At 41.8% G+C, this 15,609-nt stretch overlaps 1 long non-coding RNA gene across 1 annotated transcript in view; it reads left to right on the forward strand.

Annotated features, from left to right (window-relative positions):
- Nucleotides 1-12,504, forward strand: part of LOC113835460 — a 42,986-nt gene extending 30,482 nt beyond the window's left edge. Inside the window, exon 4 of the long non-coding RNA XR_004769998.1 lies at nt 11,687-12,504. This is a non-coding gene — a long non-coding RNA (uncharacterized LOC113835460). The remainder of the gene's footprint in view (nt 1-11,686) is intronic.
- Nucleotides 12,505-15,609: the final 3,105 nt, after the last annotated feature.

The raw sequence follows: 15,609 nt of genomic DNA on the forward strand, positions 1-15,609 counted from the left end.
CTCTATTAAGGTATCTCTTTTCTTGCTCTCCTCTATTCTTCTTCTGTTACAATCTTCCTGATCCCTCTTGTTCTCCTCCCCCCTCTTCTCCTCCCCTTATCTTTTCCCTACCTCCCTCCACTCTGTCCCCATGCTCCCAATTTGCTCAGGAGTCCTTGTCCGTTTCCCCTTCTTTGGGGGACGGTGCACTTTTCTCTTAGGGTCCTCCTTTTTTCCTAGTTTATCTGGAGGTGTGGATTGTAGGCTGAGAGTCCTTTGTTCTATGTCTAATATCCATATGAGTGAGTACATACCATGCTTGTCTTTTTGTGACTGGGTTACTTCACTCCACTAGCACTGACACTGGGATCGACAATTAATAAATGGGACCTCCTGAAATTGAGAAGCTTCTGTAAGGCAAAGGACACAGTCAACAAGACAAAATGGCAGCCCACAGAATGGGAAAAGATCTTCACTCTATAGTAGAGCTTGAAGTCAGGGATGGTGATGCCTTTGGAAGTTCTTTTATTGTACAGGGTTGTTTTGGGCTATCCTGGGTCTTTTGTTTTTTCATATAAAGTTGAGTATTGTTCTTTCAAGGTTTGTGAAGAATTGTGCAGGTATTTTGATGGGGACTGAGTTGTATCTGTAGATTGCTTTTGGCAAGATTGCCATTTTTACTATGTTGATCCTACTGTCCAAGAGCATGGGAGATATTTCCATTTTCTGATATATTCTTTAATTTCTTTCTTTAAAGACTCAAAGTTTTTGTTATACAGGTCTTTCACTTGTTTGGTTAGCATTACCCCAAGATATTTTATGTTGTTTGTGGCTATTGTAAAGGGGGATGTTTCTCTGATTTCTTTCTCATATATCTGCTGTATATATGAAGGCTAGTGATTTTTTTGAGTTAAACTTGTATCCTGCCACATTGCTGAAGGTGTTTATCAGCTCTAGGTGTTCCTTGATGGAAATTTTCATGTCACTTATGTAAACTATCATCGGCAAATAGTGAATGTTTGACTCTTTCCAATTTGTATCCCCTTGATCTCCTTTTGTTGTCTTATTGCTTTAGCTAGAACTTCAAGTACAATATTGAAGAGATATGGAGAGAGTGGACAGCCTTGTCTTGTTACTGATTTTAGAGGAATCATGTTGAGTTTCTCTCCATTTAGTTTGATGTTGGCTGTTGGTTTGCTGTATATTGCTTTTATTAAGTTTAAATATGTTGCTGTTATCTCCGATCTCTCCAAAAACCTTTATCATTAAGGGGTGTTGGCTTTTGTCAAAGGCTTTTCAGCATCTAGTGAGATGATCATGTGGTTTTTCCTTTTCGGTTTGTTTATATGGTGGATTACATTGATGGATTTTCATGTTGAACCATCCTTTTATCCCTGGGATGAAGCCTACTTGATCTTGGTGGATGATTTTTCTGATGTGTTCTTGGTTTCGATTTGCCAGTATTTTATTGAGTATTTTTGCATCGATGTTCATGAGGGATATTGGTCTGTAGTTCTCTTTTGTAGTTGTGTCTTTGTGTGGCTTGGGTACTAAGGTAATTGTAGCCTCATAAAAAGAGTTTGGCAATGACCCTTCTACTTCTATTATGTGGAACACTTTGAGGAGTATTGGTATTAGCTGCTCTTTGAATTTCTGGTAGAATTCTGCACTGAAACCATCTGGCCCCGGGCTTTTTTTGGTTGGTGGACTTTTGATGACTGCTTCTGTTTCATTAGGGGTTATAGGCCTGTTTAAATTGATTATCTGCTCTTGATTTAGTTTTGGTAAGTGATATCTATCCAGAAATTTGTCCATTTCCTTTAAATTTTCGAATTTTGTGGAGCACATGTTTTCAAAGTATGACCCGAATATTCTCTGGTTTTCTTAAGTGTCTGTTGTTATGTCCCTTTTTCATTTCTGATTTTGTTAATTTGCATGTTTTCTCTCTGCCTTTTGGTTAGTTTGGATAAAGGATTGCCTGTTTTGTTGATTTTCTCCAAGAACCAACTGTTTGTTACATTGATTCTTTGTATTGTTTAAATTTGGTTTTGTTATGGAATGTCTTGTTTTCTCCATCTGTAGTGATTGAAAGCTTTGCTAGGTATAGAAGGCTGGCATCTGTGGTCTCTTAGTCTTGATAGAATATCTATCCAGGACCTTGTGGCTTTCAGAGTTTCTATGGAGAAGTCAGGTGTGATTCTGATAGGTCTGCTTTTATATATTACTTGACCTTTTTCCTTTGATGCTCTTAATATTTTTTCTTTAGTCTGTAAGTTTGTTGTTTTGATTATTATGTGTCAAGGGGACTTCTTTTTGTTGTCCAGTCTATTTGGTGTTCTGTAAGCTTATTGTACTTTCATAGGCATGTCTTTCTTTAGGTTGGGAAAGTTTTCTTCCATGATTTTGTTGAGTATATTTTCTGTACCCTTGAGCTGTATTTCTTTGCCTTCCTCTATACCTATTATTCTTAGCTTTGGCCTTTTCAGGGTGTCCCATATTGCCTGGCTATTTTGTGTTAGGGATTTGAGGGACTTAAGATTTTCTTTAGTCAATGATTTTTTATTTATTCTAGTGAGTCTTCATCACCTGAGATTCTCTCTTCCATCTCTTGTATTCTATTGATTATACTTACATCTGTAGTTCCTGATTGTTTACCCTGTTTTTCTATTTCCAGCATTCCCTCTTTCTGTTTTTTCTTTATTTGTTTCTATTTCAGCTTTCAAGCCCATTGTTTCCTTCACTTGTTTGGTTGTTTTTTCTTGGCTTTCCTTGCTTTCTTTAAGAGATTTGTTTATTTCTTGATTTTTTTTTGCTCTGTCTTTTCCTCCATTTCCTGTATTTGTTTGTTTTGTTCTTCCATTTCTTTAAGGGATTTTCTTGTTTCCTCTTTGTGGGTCTCTAACATCTTCATAATGTTGTTTTCGGGTCCTTCTTTTCTGCTTCATCTGCATTGGGATGTTTTGGTCTTGTTGGTGGTGTCATATTGGTGTTTCTGCTGTTGAATGTGTTCTTATACTGTCATCTTTCCACCCCTTCTTCCAGTGGGTGCATGTGGGGTCTCTCCCTCTCATCTTGTCTCCCAGTGAGTGTAGTTGGTTCAAGACTTTAATGTCAGCAACTTTGGATGGTCCAGCCTCTCCTGGTTTTCTTCTCATTTAGAGGGCATAGGGGGGCCAAGACTAAGCTCAAGCACAACAGGAGGGCATGGGGGACAGGACTTCGATGGGGGGCAGACTGGAGAGAGTCCATGCTTCTGGGTGGGTTTATTCCTGCTGTGGCTTTTTGATGCCTGGTAACATAGTACCTCCTGTATCATTCCTTCTTCAAAACTCTTCTCTCTCTCTCTCTCTCTCTCTCTCTCTCTCTCTCTCTCTCTCTCTCTGTGTGTGTGTGTAATAACATTTAGAATTAAGTTTCCTGGTTTTGTGAAAAATTAAAAAAAATATTTTGTGGGTATGTGTGTTTCTGTCAGTGAATGCCAAGTATGTGTAGGTGTCTGAGCAGGCCAGGAGAAAACATCAGATTCCCTGGAGCTAGAATCCCAAGGGACTGTAAGCCACTATGTGGGTGCAAGGAACTGAACTCAGGTCCTCTTAAAGGGTAGCAAGCATTCCTAGTCACTGAACCAGTTTGCTAGCCTGGGGGGGGGGGTCTTGGTATTTTAATCAGCATTGGATTCAGTCTTTAAGTCACTTTGGCTAGTGTAGACATTAAAACAATAATGATTCTTCTAATCCGTGAGCATAGCATGGCTCTTCAGTTTTGTGCCCTGTGTCAATAGCTTTCACTGATGTTTTGTGGTTTTCAATATAGAGTTCGTCTACCTCTTTGGCTTAACTAGGTATTTTACTTTGATCATTCTCATAAGTATGATTCTTTTTTTTGATTCCTATTTCAGGCAATTTTGATTGTTAATTTTATTGAATTGAGAACTGAGTAGGTAATTAATGAAACATGCTTCTGGGTATGTCTGTAAGGGCATTTTCAGGCAGGACTAATGCTCCTGCTTCCCAATTCCTGCCCTGACTTCCTTTGATGATGAACAGTGATGTGGACATGTAAGCCAAACTAGCCTTTTCCTCCTCAAGTTGCTTTAGTCATGGTGTTTCATCACAGCAATAGCAACTCTAACTTAGAAATTGGTTTCAGGAGTGGGGTATTCACGTGATAGCCCTGACCAAGTTGTTTTGGGGAGGATTGTGGAAGGATTTTGGCACTTAGAAAAGCCACCAAGTATTGAGAGCTCAGGGACTTGTTCTGTGGGTGCCTGAAGATGTATTGGGAGTAGTGCAGACAATGGAAGCCTAGATTGTGAAGTTTCAAAGGGAAGCGAATCCTCCACAGAGTCATTTGTTTAATGAATCTGGGCTGTCTGGTTAGATAGAGTTGAAGAATCAGCTGTGATTAACAGGAGACGAGTGCCACTAAAGTAAAACTTTTTGCTTTGCTGGGACAAAAGATAATGGTCAGATGGGGCTGAAGAATCAGTTGTGATTAAGAAGAGACCAGCATCATTGGGGTGAAATCTTCCGGAACATGTTTCCTAGGGTCAGCACACAGAAGCTAGGGTCCAAATGTGGCCATGGCATAAAGGTTGTACTTTGTGGTAGCAGCTGAACTTGGTAGTGTAAGTATCACCACCCAGGTGGTGCTGATTTTGAGTGCATGAAGGGGTCGTGGAGATCAGCTAAGATTTGGGACTGTGTGGCAGGTCTGGAGTCCCTGAAAAGAGCTCAGGGGAGGATATTGGTGAAGGTGCAGGCCAGTCGAAACAAGAGATCCCAGCATTTTGGAGATGCTAGTATCATGCATAGCAGCAGCAGTGGAGTGGAACCAGGTAGACTCATAAGACAAACTGTGTGTGCTGCAGAGGGAAGATCCAGGGAAGTGATCCAAGCCTTTTGGAGGAGCTCATAATATCATAAGTGGATCCCAGACATTGGACATTGAGGTTATACACACAGTTGGAATTTGGTTTTACTTTGGTCCGATTATTACTGTACCCTGGTTCTTTCCACTTGAAATAAGGCAGTATTTATTATTTAATAAATTATTTATTTCTAACTTGTTTTTTGATTTTGTAGGAACTTTTTGTAGTTGAGAGACTTTGGGTTTTAAAAGAGACTAAATTTTTAAAGTTTTTGAATTTGTAAGACTTGTGGGAGTTTTAAAATTTGAAAATGTTTTATATTGTGATATCAATATTAATGTGTGATTTTGGGAATGAAAAAGAAAAGACAGGTTGTGCCTTAACAGTGAGGTATTTATATGTCAAATTGACAAGGCCTCAGTTGTGCTGGGTAGTTTTATGTCAACTTGACCCAAACTAAAGTCATCTGAAAGGGGTAAACCACAATTAAGAAAATTTCTCCATAAGATTGGGCTATAGGCAATTCTGTATGGTATTTTCTTAATTAGTGATTGATGTGAAATGGCCCAGCCAACAGCGGATTATGCCACATGTCGGCTGGGGTCCTGGGTTCTATAAGAAACCAGGCTGGACAAGCCATAGAGAGCAAGCCAGTAAGCAGCATTCATCCTTGGCCTCTGCATCAGCTTCTGCCCCCTGGTCCTTGCCCTGTTTTAATTTCTGCACTGACTTCCTTTGGTTATGAATAATGATGTAGCAGTGTAAGCCAGATAAACCCTTTTCTTCACAAGTTGGCAATGGTATTTGATCACAGCAATAGTAACTCTAAGACAGCTATTTAAGGGAGAAAACCAGCCCTGGGTATGGACATTAACCTGTAGGCTGGGATCCCAGATGGAGTTCATGACTGTTTATAAAGACAGAGCCTTTATTAGAAAGTCCCCTCCTCCTATTCCTCCCTAGGCTCTGCCATGCTTTCTCCAGATAGATGAAGAAACCTCTGTAAGTAGGAAAAAGAATAAATCTTTCTTCCATTCCTTATTTTCCTTAGATATTTCCCACAGTAAAGAAAAGTCTAACATGATCTATGATCATTTTAGCATATTTTTCCCCATTGGCCTTGTTCACTTATCATTCTCAATGTGTTATTCAACCAAAATAGTGTAATTTAGTCACTACTCACATGATTATTTAAATAAAGGCTAGAATTAAATTACAATTTTAGTTTTAGTTTCACTAGTAACATTTCTTTCCTCTGAGATACTGAATTTTTTATCTATCCTTACATTATTTTTTAAAAATTTCATACATGCTTATAATGTGTTTTGATAAAATTTTACTTCCTTATCACCCAATTTCTTCCCTATTCTACCACTTTCATCTCCTATCCTTCCTTTTTTTATATTAAGGCCACTTAGTCCACTTAGTGCTGCCTGTAATTGTGGAGGTATAGGATTGGAGGATGGGCAGCCTCTCAGCCCCACAAGAAGAAAAATGACTCCATACTCCATAGCCATTAATTCTCAGTAGCTTCTCAGATAGGAGTGGGTCTTGATAAACCCCACAACAGCCTTGCTGGGATTTTAGCTGGCTTCATCTTTGCAACCACAGAAGCTGTGAATTCCTGTTTGTAGTGGCTTTGCCAGTACAGCCTTACTGCAGACATACCCACCCTGTGGCCCCCACAATAATTCTGTTCCCTCTTCTGAGATAATCCCTAACCCTTGGGGGAGTGATACTGATGTGCCATTTAGATACAAACCCTTCACACACTCTCATTCTCTGCCAGTTGACCAGTTGTGGGTCTCTGTGCTAATCCACATCTAGCAGCTCCCACATGGCTTCATTTCAGCAAAGTTCACTGAATGGCTGTGGTTTCTAAGTGGGCACGATAAAAAGAAAATTAGATAATTTAAGCTAAACCCAATTGTGAGAATGAACTGAACTTTGCTGTAAAATCTATTATGAACATATGGAAATACTGTGTCAGGCAACCAAACCATCAGAAAACATTTTAAGGAAGTAACACATAAATAGGGCTGCTCTTCCAGAGGACCCAGGTTCAAGTCCCAGTACCCACATGGCAGTTGACAACTCTTTGTAACTCCTGTTCCAGGGGATCCAGTACCCTTTCTTACCACAGGCACTAAGCAAAGCATGTGGTATACAGACATATCATTCAGGCAAAACACCCATACACATAAAAATTCAATTAAATTTAAAAAATATAATATGGTAGTAAAATTAAGTATAGTACATAAAAGCAATGTTACAATAAATTTATAACACAGGTAAACGGTTCCTTTATTCTTCAAAACATTTCTTGTGAGTGAGTCAGGACCACAAATCCTGGTATGGGACCCAAGGTCTGGGCTCCAGAGCATCTGATGGCCATAGTATCCTCATATTTATGGTAGAGCAATGAGGGACCATGTACCTCACCCAGAAAAGAAAGCAGGATGAAGGGACTTCTAGACTCTGTCTGAGCAATGCTTAGAGTCATCCACAGCTGGGGAGGGAAGGCAGGGAATCCAGTGCTCTGTTTGGGTGGAAACTTTATGGAGAAGGAAGGCCTACCTGTTCACACAAATAGTTTGGAGTGTGGACCACTCGGAAGCATCAGGCTATAGCTTTGTAAAAGAAGATCTGAAAGCAAAGTAGCTTGGGCATGATTTCAGAGCAGTCATTCTATCAAGGGGTACACTACTTAGGAAAAACTGTTGTTAGCTGGGTCTCATGCAGCTCCCTGTGTGAACAGTTTCAGGAAGTAAGGGCAATGTAGTTATGGATCAGGGCTAGTTTGAACACGTGTTCCTTAATTGTAAATGTAAGTAATAAGAAAGGGACAGCCCCTAAAGCTGTTGCCAGCACAATTGCATTTGGAAAACAAATAGTATGAAGAAATAGCTCTATGAGTTTACCAGTGTTTTACTTTTTTCATTCATTATTTTGTTTCTCTTGGAAACGAGATTTTCATAGAGAAGAGTAGTTTATTCTTTTAGCATAAAAGAATTCTTTGGCATCTGTCAAATGACCCAGGTAGAAGCTCCTTGCAGGATTGGTTGCCAGTCTGGAGTAGGTTTAGTTAGGAAGGTCACTCAGAACAAGGCTGTTCATGCACTCAGCACTGCTACTAACAGAACAGAGAAGATGAAAGCATTGCTATAAACTAAAGGGGAATGGCTGCTTTGAAGGAGTGCGGCAGAGAAGTCCTGAAGGAGCTCAGACTCTAGAGCCCCCTCCTTTGATCTAGAGATATCTGGAATACTGGCAAGAGGCCTAGAGCCCACAGTGTGAGACAGATGGGTCTGGAGTAGGGGAGTAGGGTCACACCTCTTATGGCTGGAGTGCTGGGTTCCTGAAGCTGGTTGTGGGATGCAGGGTGTAGGTGGCACTTGGCTCCTTGGCTCCTCTACAGCGCCATGAGTCTGGGTCTGTGATTACCTGCAGCAACTCTCAGCAGGCCAGGACTCGCTTTATACATAGCTGAGGATAATGACAACATCCTCACCTGCAGGTGCCTGCTAGGGATGGAGTGTCTTACGGGAGCAGGTGAGCAGTGCTTCAGTGGGGTGAGTGTAATTCTCACCAAGACTCTGGGCTGACAGCCTTCCAGGCACCACAGAAATGTCTTATGTGAACAGCAGCATTGGCCACTGGATACCTCTTATGAAGACAAAACTACTAAAACTCAATCCTTGAGAGCCAGGCCTGGTGACACATGCCTGATGTCCTGGCACTGGAGAGGTCATGCTAGCTTCACATATATAGTAGTATGTTATCTCAAAAATCCCCTGTCTCTGTGGGAATAACCTTTAGTTTATGTATAATTTTCTAAGAAGATACAAAGTAATGCATTGATTCCTTTATTAGCAAATCTGGCCCAAAAGTTTTATCAAAATATTCTTCTAGAGGGTTCTTTGCATATGGAAGCTACATTTGACTCGCCTTTGTTCATAATACAGACATCTTAGTGGCTTGAACTCATTGCCCAGAAGCAGCTTTCAGTCATTTGAATTGGATTCTCCATGGAACCAGATGTCTATTAGCATGTGTGACTGTCAAGTAACCTGTGATATGGTTTGAGGGTGACAAGGTGCACCTCACAAGGCCTTTGCTCTTCTAAGTTTACATTCTACACCAACATGTAGGTTCTTGAGATTCCTAGGGAGTTGTTCATCAAGAAATGTTTGACTATAATTGCTACAGTGGAGTTGATTTTCTCTAATCCCATTTACTTTGTGTATTTATGACACTAGGATGGATCCATAGGCTCCAAAGAAGCTCAGTAGTCCACACACAGACAAGCTACAAGCTCCCAAACATACTCTCAGATATTCTTAGTTCTCTGGAAAAGTTTCCAGAAGCTTTCCAAAATTTACTACAATCCCTGCCTCCCCTCAGTTCAGTCCTCGGGTCCCCAGAAGCTCACCTCAGCCTGGCTCCTGGCACCACACAGAAGGTCTGTTAAACCACTTCAGCTGGTCTTGAAGTTGCCCTCCTAGTGAAAATACAGTGGAAAACATTTCCTTATGCAGAGGAATTCTGTTCCCCACAGGCATGTGGGCTTGGACTTTGGTGCCAGCAAGCGGTTACATGACCACCTAAGGCCATGCTTAAGATGAACATTTAGGAAGACAGAGGCTGGGGCCCACACACGCAGCCTGGGGGCAGGAGGCATGGCAGATGAAGTATCCTCTTCATTCTCTCTGTTCATGAGAAGTTTACTCCGCCCAGGGCTGTGCCTTTGCATGTGTGTAGATGCCAGGGCTGCCCTGGCTTTGCTCTGCTGTGTTCCATAATGAAGGAGAAAAGAAAAACTCAACTTTTGAAAAAGATAACCTAAGAAAACTAAAGAGCTTGGTTATTTGAGTAGCATTAGGGATTTGACTGGACTGCAGGACAGATTGTGACCAGTGAGGGAAGAGACGGCTTTGAGGGAAGGAGTTCGGAGATGTGATCCAAGACTCAGTTCCAGAACTCTCTCTCCTCCTCTGCACAAATGATGCTGTATTAGCGTTCATTTTAAGGAGTTGCTCCTGTAGGCAAGAAGCATGGCTGGAACCTGGGTATGTGCTAGTTTTAGCTGATGACTCTAGATTCTTTGTTCCCCAGCCTTGGCCCTTATCTGTAGGCTGGGAAGAAGGAACCCTGCCTCCATTTCCTTTGAGTCCTACTCCCGGCAGCTCCCTAGCTTGGAGGCCTGGGGACTATGATGCTGCTTACATACAGACCCAGCCTTTGGTAAGGGCTTCATCCCCTCCCTGGCCTGAACTCTAAGGACAATCATGAAGGATTTAGGTGCTATTTAGGTCTTTGTCAGATATGGGGAAATGTTCCTGTTCCTAGTAAGGGGCCATGCTCCTTGCTATTTCTCATTGATACTATTATGACTATTTTTCAATAAATCTAATTCATTAGTCAGTTTTACTGTCTGCTATTTTAGAGCTGACTTACTTGGAAAGCTCTCTTCTTTTCTGCAGTCCTCTGCAACTCAAACTCTGCTAATATGCAAGCACTCATCCTTTGTCCTTGCAGGCTTGATTTACATCTCCACAATGATAATACAGCTCTGAGCTGTGGGTTCCTCACCAGCAGGACCTGTCAGTGCTGGGTGGAGGGCTGTGCTGCTCACTTCCATTTGAAGTGAATATGCTTCTCTGCTCAGCATAACATGATATTGTTCATGCCAAATCCTTGGTGCCAGGACAAGACATGACTTATTATTATAACTGATCTGTTTTCCAATCCCTCCCTCCAGGCTTCCTTCCTTCAGTGCTGGTGATCAAACCCAGAATGTTATGAAGGCACTTTACCACTCAGAGGCATTTTCAGCCCTTCCATGCTTTTCTTTTTACAAGTAGAACTCAGCCTACAGTGTTTCAGCTACATAGACACTCTTTCTATTATTGGTGGGCATGGAAGAAGCTGGAGGGAAATCCAACCCAAGAATTTGGACAAAACCTTTATTAAGAGAAATGCCTCCAGAGACCTTTCTGCTTTTGCTTTCAGTTCTCCAGCTTCTAAGCAGTTTGCACATTACAGAGACAGTGTGTGTGTGTGTGTGTGTGTGTGTGTGTGAGAGAGAGAGAGAGAGAGAGAGAGAGAGAGAGAGAGAGAGAGAGAGAGAAAGGTGTGTATGAATGCTTGAGTATATATGTGTGTGAGTGTGCATGAGGGTATGTGTGTGAGAGTATGTGAGTGTATATATGTGTGTTCTTGCACACACAGGAGAAAATGAGAAAGCCTTAAGGGAACCCACATCTAGGAAATTTTGTTCTTATGGTTGGTGCAGAGAAACCCCCTTGGTCTTCTTGCAACATAAATTTTTATTTATTTGTTTTCGTTTATAGAAGTCAAGATATTGAGAAGTTCGGTGGTAATAATGATGCAGCCACTTAAAAAATTCTTTGAACTTTTAAAAGCCCTTTGTGTTTTCCTAACAGTTACTCACTGAAGGGCTGGGATAGGAAAAATGCAGGCAGGCTGGTGCCTGCTTGCAAGTGCTCGAGTTTAAGCAATGGTGTACCTATAATTCAGCCAGTCACTTTTTTCCCCTCGTGGTGGCAGCAAGAAGTTGGACAGGTTTCCTAGTTCAGAGTACATTTTGTCCTCTGATAAAATGAATGGTTTGTTTTCACCTTTGAGTGTATGTGTGAAATGGGTTCCTGTGCCCTGGTGGGAGCTGCTTGTCTGTATGAAAAACAGTGAGCAGGACATAGTAGACCCCAGGTAGTCAAGGCCATTCCATTTTAAGTAACCCAGGTGCCCCTGTTCACTAGGAAGCTGTGGAAGGAGAGACATTCACTGCCATGTCTATTCCTCTTTTTTTTCCAGATGTCGCTGGTCACCTCTGGGCCCCGGTGTCCTAGGATGTGTGGTGGATGTTTCTGGCAGAGCTGCACTTGCATTTGAAGAGTCTTAGAAGCTGGGCCTGCTGGGCAAATGGCCAAAAGATGGTATCTTTATAACATCTGCCGTCATCTTTGCTGTGTGGGAACTAATGGCTGCGCTTGAATAATTAGGTCTTTGCACCATAGCACAACAAAAGCAGGTATTGCTCCATTAAAGCCAGCATAATTACTGCAACTCACTTACTTAAAGCTCCTTTCATCCCCCCCAGAAACTGCAGTATTTGGGAAGTCTGCACTCCAGTGTCTCTGGCCCTGCCTACTTGGGGTCAGGCCCCTCTCCAGAGTTTTCTCTCTGGTATCTGAGTCAGCCCTTGGGTTACACAGCATCTATTTGGTCATGTGTGAAATCTGCTCCTTCTAACAAATTGTAAGCCCAGACTTTGCCTCTCGTGTATAGACTCTGGAGCTAAGGTCTTCTGACCTCTCTGGACCTAGGACCACTCATTTGTTAGTCACCACATCTGTTCCATCTTCCTCCAGGCTGACTGTAAAGATCAGATGAAGTCATGGATATAAAAGTAATCTGCAAAGTATTAAAATGCCACACAAATCATAAAAACCCTGCAGTTACCTGGGGTGAGGCATGGGTACTCTAACCTTGTCAACTTTGTGCTCACAGTGAAGCCTTGTAACCACTACATTTTAGGAAATGAGATTGCATAGTGACCAAGATAATCCTACAAAATAACTGTCCTGTCTTATTAGAAATTCTGGCTCTCAGAATTAAACTATTTATATTTATGTATTATTATTATTATTATTATTATTATTATTATTATTATTATTGTGAAATGGTGCATTTCCTGTATAACAAGTAAACAATGAGTTTTTTTTTTCTAAGCACTGTGACAACATTTTTGGACCACAGACTGCATGGTATTAATCATACTGAGGTAGTCAGTGCCTATACCTGCACTGACATTGGTGCATATAATCTTTCCAATTCCTTAAGATCTGGGGAAATTATGCACATTTGTGGTAAAGACACAGAAGGCCCAGGATTCAAAGAGGAAAGGAGGGAATTATTACATTACTCCTTCTCAAATTCAAGCCAAGCATTGAAGAACTGTCATAGAAGAGATGGAGCACATCTTCAAGGGTGGAAGGAGTAGGTCTATACAGGAAAAACGAATGCATTAAAAATTATAATGAGAGGACTTATGTGGGCCATATTTTGGAATGTGCCTAGAGATGCACAGCCCTTGACTGCTTCTCTAGGCGTCAGTGTCTTCTGCTGAGTCTGAGTCCCCTGCAGTCAGGGTGAGAAACTTCGGTGTAGGGTAACAGTAATGGGAAAACCCTTTAACTTTTAGCAATGTATCTAGAGTTCTCCCATTTCTCAAGCTTACAGGCTACTTTGTATCTTCTGACAAGCCCTTAGCTTCACCTACCTTACCTAATAGTATCATAATGAGTTGACAGATAAATGACAATTATTTCTGTGGAGAGGGCACATATATCATATTATTCTGTGCCCTGAGAAGTTCATGTTTTGTAGAGTGTAAAGACACTTCCAGGACAGGTCCTATGGAGGGCTAAGCACAGCCTGGGATGACAGGATTACAGGCCAACACCACAGGAACACAGAGCACTAGAGACAATCCTGAGATTCGGCTGGAGGCAAATCTGGTGTGTGAATAGGTTATTCAAAGGAACAGAAGGGCAGAGAATGCCAAAAAGACAGGAGGAAGAAATGTTGGGATCCTGAACATGAAACTATGACATGAGCTTTAGACACAGAATCCAGGAAATCATGATCAAGGTTTAAAAAGCAGAGATTGATATCAAAGGGGATGCCTTCAGTTAATATCATTCCCTAGAGTGGCACACTAGCTGTGCATTGTACACTATGAGGCCAGTACACAGCAGATTGTCTTCCTGGATGCTTATTCCACAGAAAAAGAGCTGTTGAAATCCAGGGGTGCCCTGGGGCATTTCAGAGCCTCTAAAGTTATGAGTTTGGTTTAAGAACACTCATTGGCGATTTTTATACACTAGATAAGACATGAGGTGATTGTGTTTGGGGACTCAGCAACACTCATGTAGATAAGTAGTGCAAAGCCTTCTTGGACATGGGACTTGTGGTGCTCTGACTTCTTATTAGAGATCAAGGTGGTATCATAAAGTAGGAGAAATGTGATGGGGAGGTGGAGTAGGAGTTTTGTGAAAGGAAGCCCATTTTAAGGAGATGTAAGATGTAGGAACATGTGGTGAGGCCAAGCTTTCAAGCATAATGGCTGAAGTGACTTGAGGGAACGAGAAACCCAATGGTGTCTCAGAATGTTACAGTTGGTGGTGACCAGCCAGTTTTCAGAAGCACCAGCCTGCCTTGACATCCTTTTCTAGATGGTACTAACTGCCCATATCTAAAATGTGGTGCTCTACTGAAGAAGGAAAATTAGACAGCCCCAGTCACTTTCATCATGTAATTTTACCCAGATTTGAGCATATTTATCCTCTTTAGGAGGAAATGCGTGGTCATCAAGGAGATTTGAAACCCTCACTAATTGCAATATTATAAGAACCAAGACCATCAGTTCATTCCCCTAGTGACTCTCTCAGTTACCAGATGGTTACTACTTGGTTGACTGTTGTATGGCATTACATCTAATACATGCTTATAACAAACTAACCTTACTGCCATTTGGAAGCTGTTTGGGTGTGTTCCTTTTAGAAAGCCAGACTCACTTGGATCAACTTACTGAGACACATAGTACTCGGAGACAGACATTAAACTGGCTCTTCTTCCAGGAAAAGGAAAGCACATCCCAGTTGTAGATACAGCAAAGTCCATGGGTGACCTCTTACAGTTTCCTCAGAAGTATGTTTAATTTTGTTTGAAGTCCAAAGTGAACAGGAACCTGTTTCAGCCTATGTAGTCACTGGTGGAATGAAAACAGTAATCCTTTCCTTGATTCCAGGTAATATGTCACAGGCCTTCAGGGATGTGTCAGGCTTTGAGGAACAAATCTGGCCCCTTGATTTATATTGTTGCGTTCAAAGTAGTGTCCCATCAGCTTTCTTGAGAATCAGCATAGCCTAAGTATAAGAACTCAACTGAGATCTGCCATGGAGTGGTATTTTCTACACCACAATGCCTTGGGATACAGGCCTGCTCTGCTCTGTCAACAAATTCAGACTATCTACTCTGTGTCGGGTCAGGGGAAACAGCAGCAGATAGAGCTGGTGATGTTTGGGTTTTCATGGATGTATTTTCTGAGAGAAGGAAACTATGAGGAGCAAATAGAAGAAAGTCAAGCAGAGTGACCAAAGGATAACACAGAGCTTCCTCCAGTCTCCGGAGTACAAAGAGATCATATGTCCTGTCCCTGATTCAATAGTACTGAAATCTTCAGTACAAGAAGCCACACTGATGAAGCTCAATTTTACATTTACTTTTGAGTTCTGTTTTCCACTTTCTCAAAAAGCAAATGGGAGATGTATTAGACATTGACCAAGGAGCAAAGCCCTCTTTGGAAGGCAAGAGGCTCTGATGTCAAAAGAGTGGGGTATTCTCCCTGGTGACAAGGGGCTACCAGGAGGCTGGTCAGGGTATTCACTGACACCCCTCCTTCAGCACAGTTATCTAACACATGCTCAGCCTCAGACCTCCAGGCTGCTCCACCCCCTCAGGCACCCCCAACTTCTGTAGCAACCTGTGTGTCATCAAAGCTGCCAGAACTGGAGACTCCACCAAACCACTCCCTCTCTTGCATCTCCTCCCACTGCAAACCATAATCTTGCAGACAGACAATGAGGATAGGATAGCTATTCAGAAAAATCTCGTGGCTGGGGAGGCTCAGGGCATGTCCTGACTGCACCTGCAGGTTTTCCTTTCCTGAGGCC

This window comes from Cricetulus griseus, chromosome 4 (genome assembly GCF_003668045.3).
Source record: "Cricetulus griseus strain 17A/GY chromosome 4, alternate assembly CriGri-PICRH-1.0, whole genome shotgun sequence".
Taxonomy (NCBI): domain Eukaryota; kingdom Metazoa; phylum Chordata; class Mammalia; order Rodentia; family Cricetidae; genus Cricetulus; species Cricetulus griseus.